We start from the raw sequence: 6,000 nt of genomic DNA on the forward strand, positions 1-6,000 counted from the left end.
ATTCTCTTGACATCATAAGTCTAAATTAAAGAGAACTGACATGAAAACAGCTTTAACACATTGGTTGTCAACACCTATTAAATATATGATGTGATTTTGGCATAGTTAACATTCTTGATACCAGGACTGCAATCTCATGCAATATGACATCAGCCCAGAGAAAGATGTTAGTGATGAGAGTGCTTGTACCTAGAGAGACTGAAATCCCAGTTTAAAACTGGAGTGCAACTGGTGTCTAGAGCCTGGCCCAGAAGCTGGCCGGGCCCCTCTGTGTCAGAACTCGCTACAGCGTTCAGGGCTGATGCTCCAAAGACTTCTTTTCCCAGAACTCAGCATATGACATTCACATACTAAATTTTGAAGGCACATAGTTTCTGCAGCTAGGTTTATCAGGAATTAAAGCTATTTGGTAGAATATTATGGGTGAGAGTTGTGTTTTTCCCTACCCTAGAGATCCTCCCTGGGGCACTGCCAGGTTAAAGCCTAGCCCAAGGTCTGCTGGCAGAGCCAAGACCTGGCTTGTGTGAGCCTGCTCTGAGGTCCTGCAGAGAGCAGAACCTTGCTTAGCAGGTGCAGAGGTCCCAGTTTCATGGACTAATTAATTTTAACAACCTCTGGATTAAGATTAGGCAGAAATATGCTGGAGTGGATATCTCTGGGCAGGAGCAGAACCAGAGGGTTGAAAACCTTTCAAAAACATGCAGAGGCCATCAAGTCAGTCAGGACACTCCTGATTCTTGACCAGGTTTTTTAATGAGGTGCAAGTCTGTAACCAGAAGACACTAAAAAGCAATTGCATTAAATCAAGAACTACATTTGACTTTATGGATTGTTTATGTGATCTTTCTTTTATTAATTCTTTATCCTTTAATATTATAAAGGATTTCTGCCTACAATAAATAATGTAAAGTTATATTACATCCTCTTTGGCTTAAAATTTTAATATTCCTATTGCCCATCTCCATAAAGAAATTGTATTTGAGGTCATTGCATATGTACAGCTGCAGTCATAACCCTAATGGAATTACTATTCAAGCACAGGCAAGATTAGTATGAATGCCAAGAAACTACCCGTCCGTCAGGGGAAAAGGTAAAAGTTCAGAGTTCAGCTTGCATCCAAATTATTTATCTCCCTAATAACTTAATAGATTGAATATATTACTTGTCAGTGACCTTGATGTACAACAATAAAGACCCCTTGGTTGTGTCAGAAAATATATGAGACTATAATAAGTAGTACTTATGTAGTGGAATAAAAACATATTCTTTATGATAATGAAGTCGTTTCCCACAAGGACACCACAAGGACATGAAGCCGTGTAAATATAAACACCAGCTTGCATTTGACTGTAGCTAAAGTTGACCGAAGCGATGCTGGTGTGGGAGGTTGCAGCGGGTCCCTCCCCGCATGGTGAGGGGTGGCTTAGGTCCTTTGCTGCTTGTCCAGGCACGTTACATCCTACATCTCCTCTTACAACTGCTTCATGCAGAGAGTTAGTACCTTTTCCAAAGAGCCCTGTTGACTTCATGCCACTTCTAATTATTTCCATTCTGGATCTCCCAAGCATTTAAAAGAATCATTTGAATTGGAGTTTAGGATCAAAGGTAATACTGCAAATAGGCATGTTGTAAACATGAAATAGGAAGGTAATTTCTGAGTGCCATGGTCTCTGTAGCAGTGCAATGCAATGTCTCTCTGTTTCTATGCCTATTTTTCAAGGCTTCATATTATCTAAAGGGGAAAACAAAAAGCCCTCAAAGGATATTGTTCTTTAATAAGGCTTATGATTATGGATTTTTTCTTCCTCAGCCAGTACAGAATCTCTATTAATATACTCAAATGGAACGAGTCTCTCCTCTTTAATAGGTCATTTTAATCATATATTTAAAGTTTTACTTGGAGATGGAGGAGGAGGAGGTGGCTGAGCAGGAATACAAAAAAAAAAAGAGGAACTTTAATGTTTTCCAATTAATCCTCAGGGTGTGCCCACCCGTGGTGCCTGAGCCAAGCTGAGTGCAGTGTGGCTGTGCAGCTGGCTCTGTGTGCCAGGAGCAGTCCTCCTCGCCTCCTGGGATACCCTGGGTGTGGGCTGCAGGGGAACTTGAAGGGGTCCCATGTCTGAGGCTGAACACCAATCTTGGGAAACAATGAGGCATCTTGTCTCTGAGGTCCCTGAAGTTCCAAGTCCTCCTTTTGTCCTCCACCAGCACTATTGCATGCTGGGCTGAGCCTCCAGCCCCCTTCCCAAAAGTGCAGGACCCAGCACTGGGCTGGGGAAGCGCCTGCAGGCTCGTCCCTGCTCCCAGAAAGCCCACTGGAGCTGGCAAACGTGTGGTTGTCCTCCCATTCCCCAGTCACTTATCCCAGCAGCCTCACGGTTTTGATTGTATTTATGGCCACTTAATCTGTGCTAGCAGCCAGGATCAAATATATCTCCAAGTATTGATCAGCTTTAGGCTGATAGAAGTTCAAGCTCATGAGGTCTCGGTCTTTGACCCTCAAATAGGATATGAATCTCAATCCAATAGACTGATATTCACATGCAGTTGCTGCCCAGGGTTGCAAGCTGCAAGGGAAAAATCAATGAAGAGTGCTAATGATTCACAATTTATAGAGCAGCTGCCATTTTAATATTCGAATAAATGTTATATTGCAAAGGGATGGGAACATAGGTGGTGGCATGGAAAATATTTCTTTGGAGCCTTTTCTGTGAGAAAATGATGTGCACAGGATTTTATGAAGTATAATTTATTGGCCTCATTTAGACTTATAATTTAAAACTCCTTATGAAAAAGGTATTTAACTAGAGTGGATTGGGTAAGGAAACAGCAAGGGCAGAGCAGGCTGTCTTAGAGTGCTTCAAGTGCATGCTGGTGGGGAAAGGAAGCAATATCCTAATACATGAGATTGGACGTAAGAACTCCCCTTCTGCTTAAACATCCCTGCAGCATCTGGCAACAAAGAGGCTCTGTTCTCTGGCCTGGCTCTTCTGAGCACACTTGTAAATGAAAAAATATATATATTGAAAGTGCTGATGAGGTATATGGAGTGCATTAAGATTAAATAATGGATCATGTCAGAATGGAGTGGTAGGGCAGAAAACTCTGCTGGACTGGTGTGTGTGAGGGCTGGAGAGAATTACTGAAGCCAAAGAGAGGGGGCAGGCTGGAAGACAGATTTCAAACCATCGGAACATGTTCTGAACAGAGATGTTCAGATTATACGGATTTTATCGTATTCTCAAATAACTAATTTCTATTTGCAATGAATTACAGTTTCCTTTGAGGTTTCTTTACAATAGCTCATGGGGACAGGTAATCGCCAGACTGTGGCAGAGAGGCAGGAATGACAGGGGGAGCTGTCAGGAGAAAATGGAAGGTAAACTCTGCCCTTTTGCTTTTCCTTGGCTGAGATGCACTGGGGACTGGAGCTGTGAGTCTTTCTGGAGAGAGCAAGGGGGAGGGAAGGAGATGTCTGCAGTTCTCTAGATCAATCAGTGCAATGTTTTGGAAGATGGCTGTCAGAGTTCTTCATTAGGAGATGGTGCTTCTTACTTCTCCGTAGACAGCAGTTACCCATGTTGGTTTGCAAGCCACCCTTACTGGACAAGAAAAGGCTTCAACCTGGGAAGACTACATCTCTCCCTCGGGCTTCCAGCCAGAACTGCACACTTTTGCTTCTCAGTTCTCAATTGTAGTAAGTCTTCACCTGTAAGTCCAGTTTGTGGGATGCTATTTCAGTGCATAATAATGCCTTTCCCTGCATGGATGCAAATGGTAAAAGGATTTTGAGTACAAAGAACTCGGGCTTTTTAGAACAGACAAGAAAAGATGGAAATCCTACATCAAAACCACAATTTATGGCATCTGTTTTGGCCACGTCTCTATGTATTTTTTATAGAAGTGAAAAGAACTTAAATAATTCATCTGCCTGAGAGCTCATAATTCTCTGGCTTGCGTAGAATATCTTTGATACATCTCATAACCTAGAGCCTATTGACAAACTGTATGAAAAATAACAGGCCTTTCACTTGCGAAAGCAAAATCCAATTTATTGATTGTGATAGTCTAAATAATGGCATTTCTATTGACCAAAAGGTATTGCCTGAACAGGTTTGAGTTTACTCAGGGCATGAAATGTCCCATGCGTACTATCATAAAACCAAAACTTACTGGATCCTTTTCCTTCCTTGGTTATATTGTCACTGTGACAAAACCATTTTGCAAAGAAACTGGTGAAAGGTGCTTAATGAAATGAAAAACGTGATCTTTGGGGGGTGTGAGGGGAGGAACAGACCCAGGGCATGAGCACATTTATTTGCATGAACACTTATTTTAGTCTAAGATATCGCAATTGCTTATCCACATATATGTATACAGCTGCTGTAGTAACCATTAGGTGCTCTGAACTCAGACTGGAGCTACAGGGGTCCACCTGTGGCTACTGGGTACCACCAACCATCTTGGGATCCTGTATTTGAGTGGTGATAGCTGGATGTGCCTGATGGTATCCTTAAGCTTCCTCTGGAAAGGGCCACAGAAGAGCTCACACAGCGATTTTCCAAGATGATGAGTTTGTATCATCTGCTCGTGTGTGGATTTGGGGAGTGGGATCAGAGACCAAAGCATGGGGAGGTTACAGCTGCAGTTCAGCAAGGGTGATGATTCACATTGCCTTCCCAGTGCTCCTCTGTGGTACTTGTGCTGGGTTCGTGGCTGTGTGCTGCCTAAGCACAGCACACCAAGTAACTCTTTGCACTTCATTGGTGGCTCTTCAGTGGTTTTCAACTCTGGCGCTGCCTCTTTTAGGAGCGGTTAGACAGGGCTCTGGTGCTTGCTGTGAGACTGGTGCCATACTATAAGAGTCCAGGGAAAGCAAGAACCTCATCTGTCACCCCAGTGGCCACAGAAGCAAGTCTTAAAGTTTGCACCCAGGTCTGACCCTAGAACTACCTGAAGTTCAGGGTGAGTTTGTTCTGGGGTTCTAAATTTGCGCTAAGTTTTGCTTTCTTCCATCTTAACAGATTTCTGCTTTCCTTTGGTTTTCTTCATTCCATCAGATTCTCTCTCCTAATTGGGCAGCAAAGAGATTGTTACAGCCTCATAAAATACTGAAAACCCCTTCCCGATCAATTCTGCTTGTTGGAAAATGTTGTTCTCCAATCTTCAATGTATGTCTTGCATACATTCTATTATTTAATTCATAAATGTTTAAATAGGGGCCTAAGATCCCAACTGTGTCTTTTTACATAATGAAATTACAAGGAGTCATATGTTACTACCATCCATAAACTTATTGTGCACTTTACATAAAATTCAGATTGGGTGGCTCTGCATGCATGCATATTTTACATTTTCAACTTTAATAAAGAAATTAGTAGAGTGCTGGAAAGGCTGTGTTGCTGTAAGGTCAATTCAGATCCTGGGGGCCATAAATCTGAAAGCCTATGATTTGCTGTTCTTTGCTCACAATAAATTAAGCCTTTCTTGATGGAAAGGTTGGCTCCATTTGTTGCAGTTTAGGTCACAGTGTTTGAACAAAGATGCATCTGGATGTGCCGGGAAGGGAGTTTGTGCTGGGTCCAATGAGGCAGGGAGAGTATCTTCACTTTTTGTCAAGCTGCTGGAGCTGGAAGCTACAGCTGATCCTGTGGCACAGGCTTTCCAGGCAGGATAACTGACTGAAATGATTTTCAGCTGAGTGCTGGCTGCATTTTAAAGGCTTTTGATGTGTTCCTTGAAGCTTTTTTGCCTGGTTGAAGCAGTGGCTTATCCAACAGGGAGAAAGCCAGGGCTGGCAGCAGGTGGGATTTGGGTGGGACAGCCAGCAGCTGTGCCCATGCTGCCTGACCAGAAAGATGCCACCAGGGCAGTTCTTGAGGAGAAGAAGAGAAAGGCAGAGCAGCGCTGTCTCCTGGGTAAGCCAGCCCTGTGACCTGGCAGAGCAGAGATGTAGGCATTACACAAACAAACCCATGTCATTTTATCTCCATTGCTAGT

This window comes from Balearica regulorum, chromosome 20 (genome assembly GCF_011004875.1).
Source record: "Balearica regulorum gibbericeps isolate bBalReg1 chromosome 20, bBalReg1.pri, whole genome shotgun sequence".
In the NCBI taxonomy this organism is placed as follows: domain Eukaryota; kingdom Metazoa; phylum Chordata; class Aves; order Gruiformes; family Gruidae; genus Balearica; species Balearica regulorum.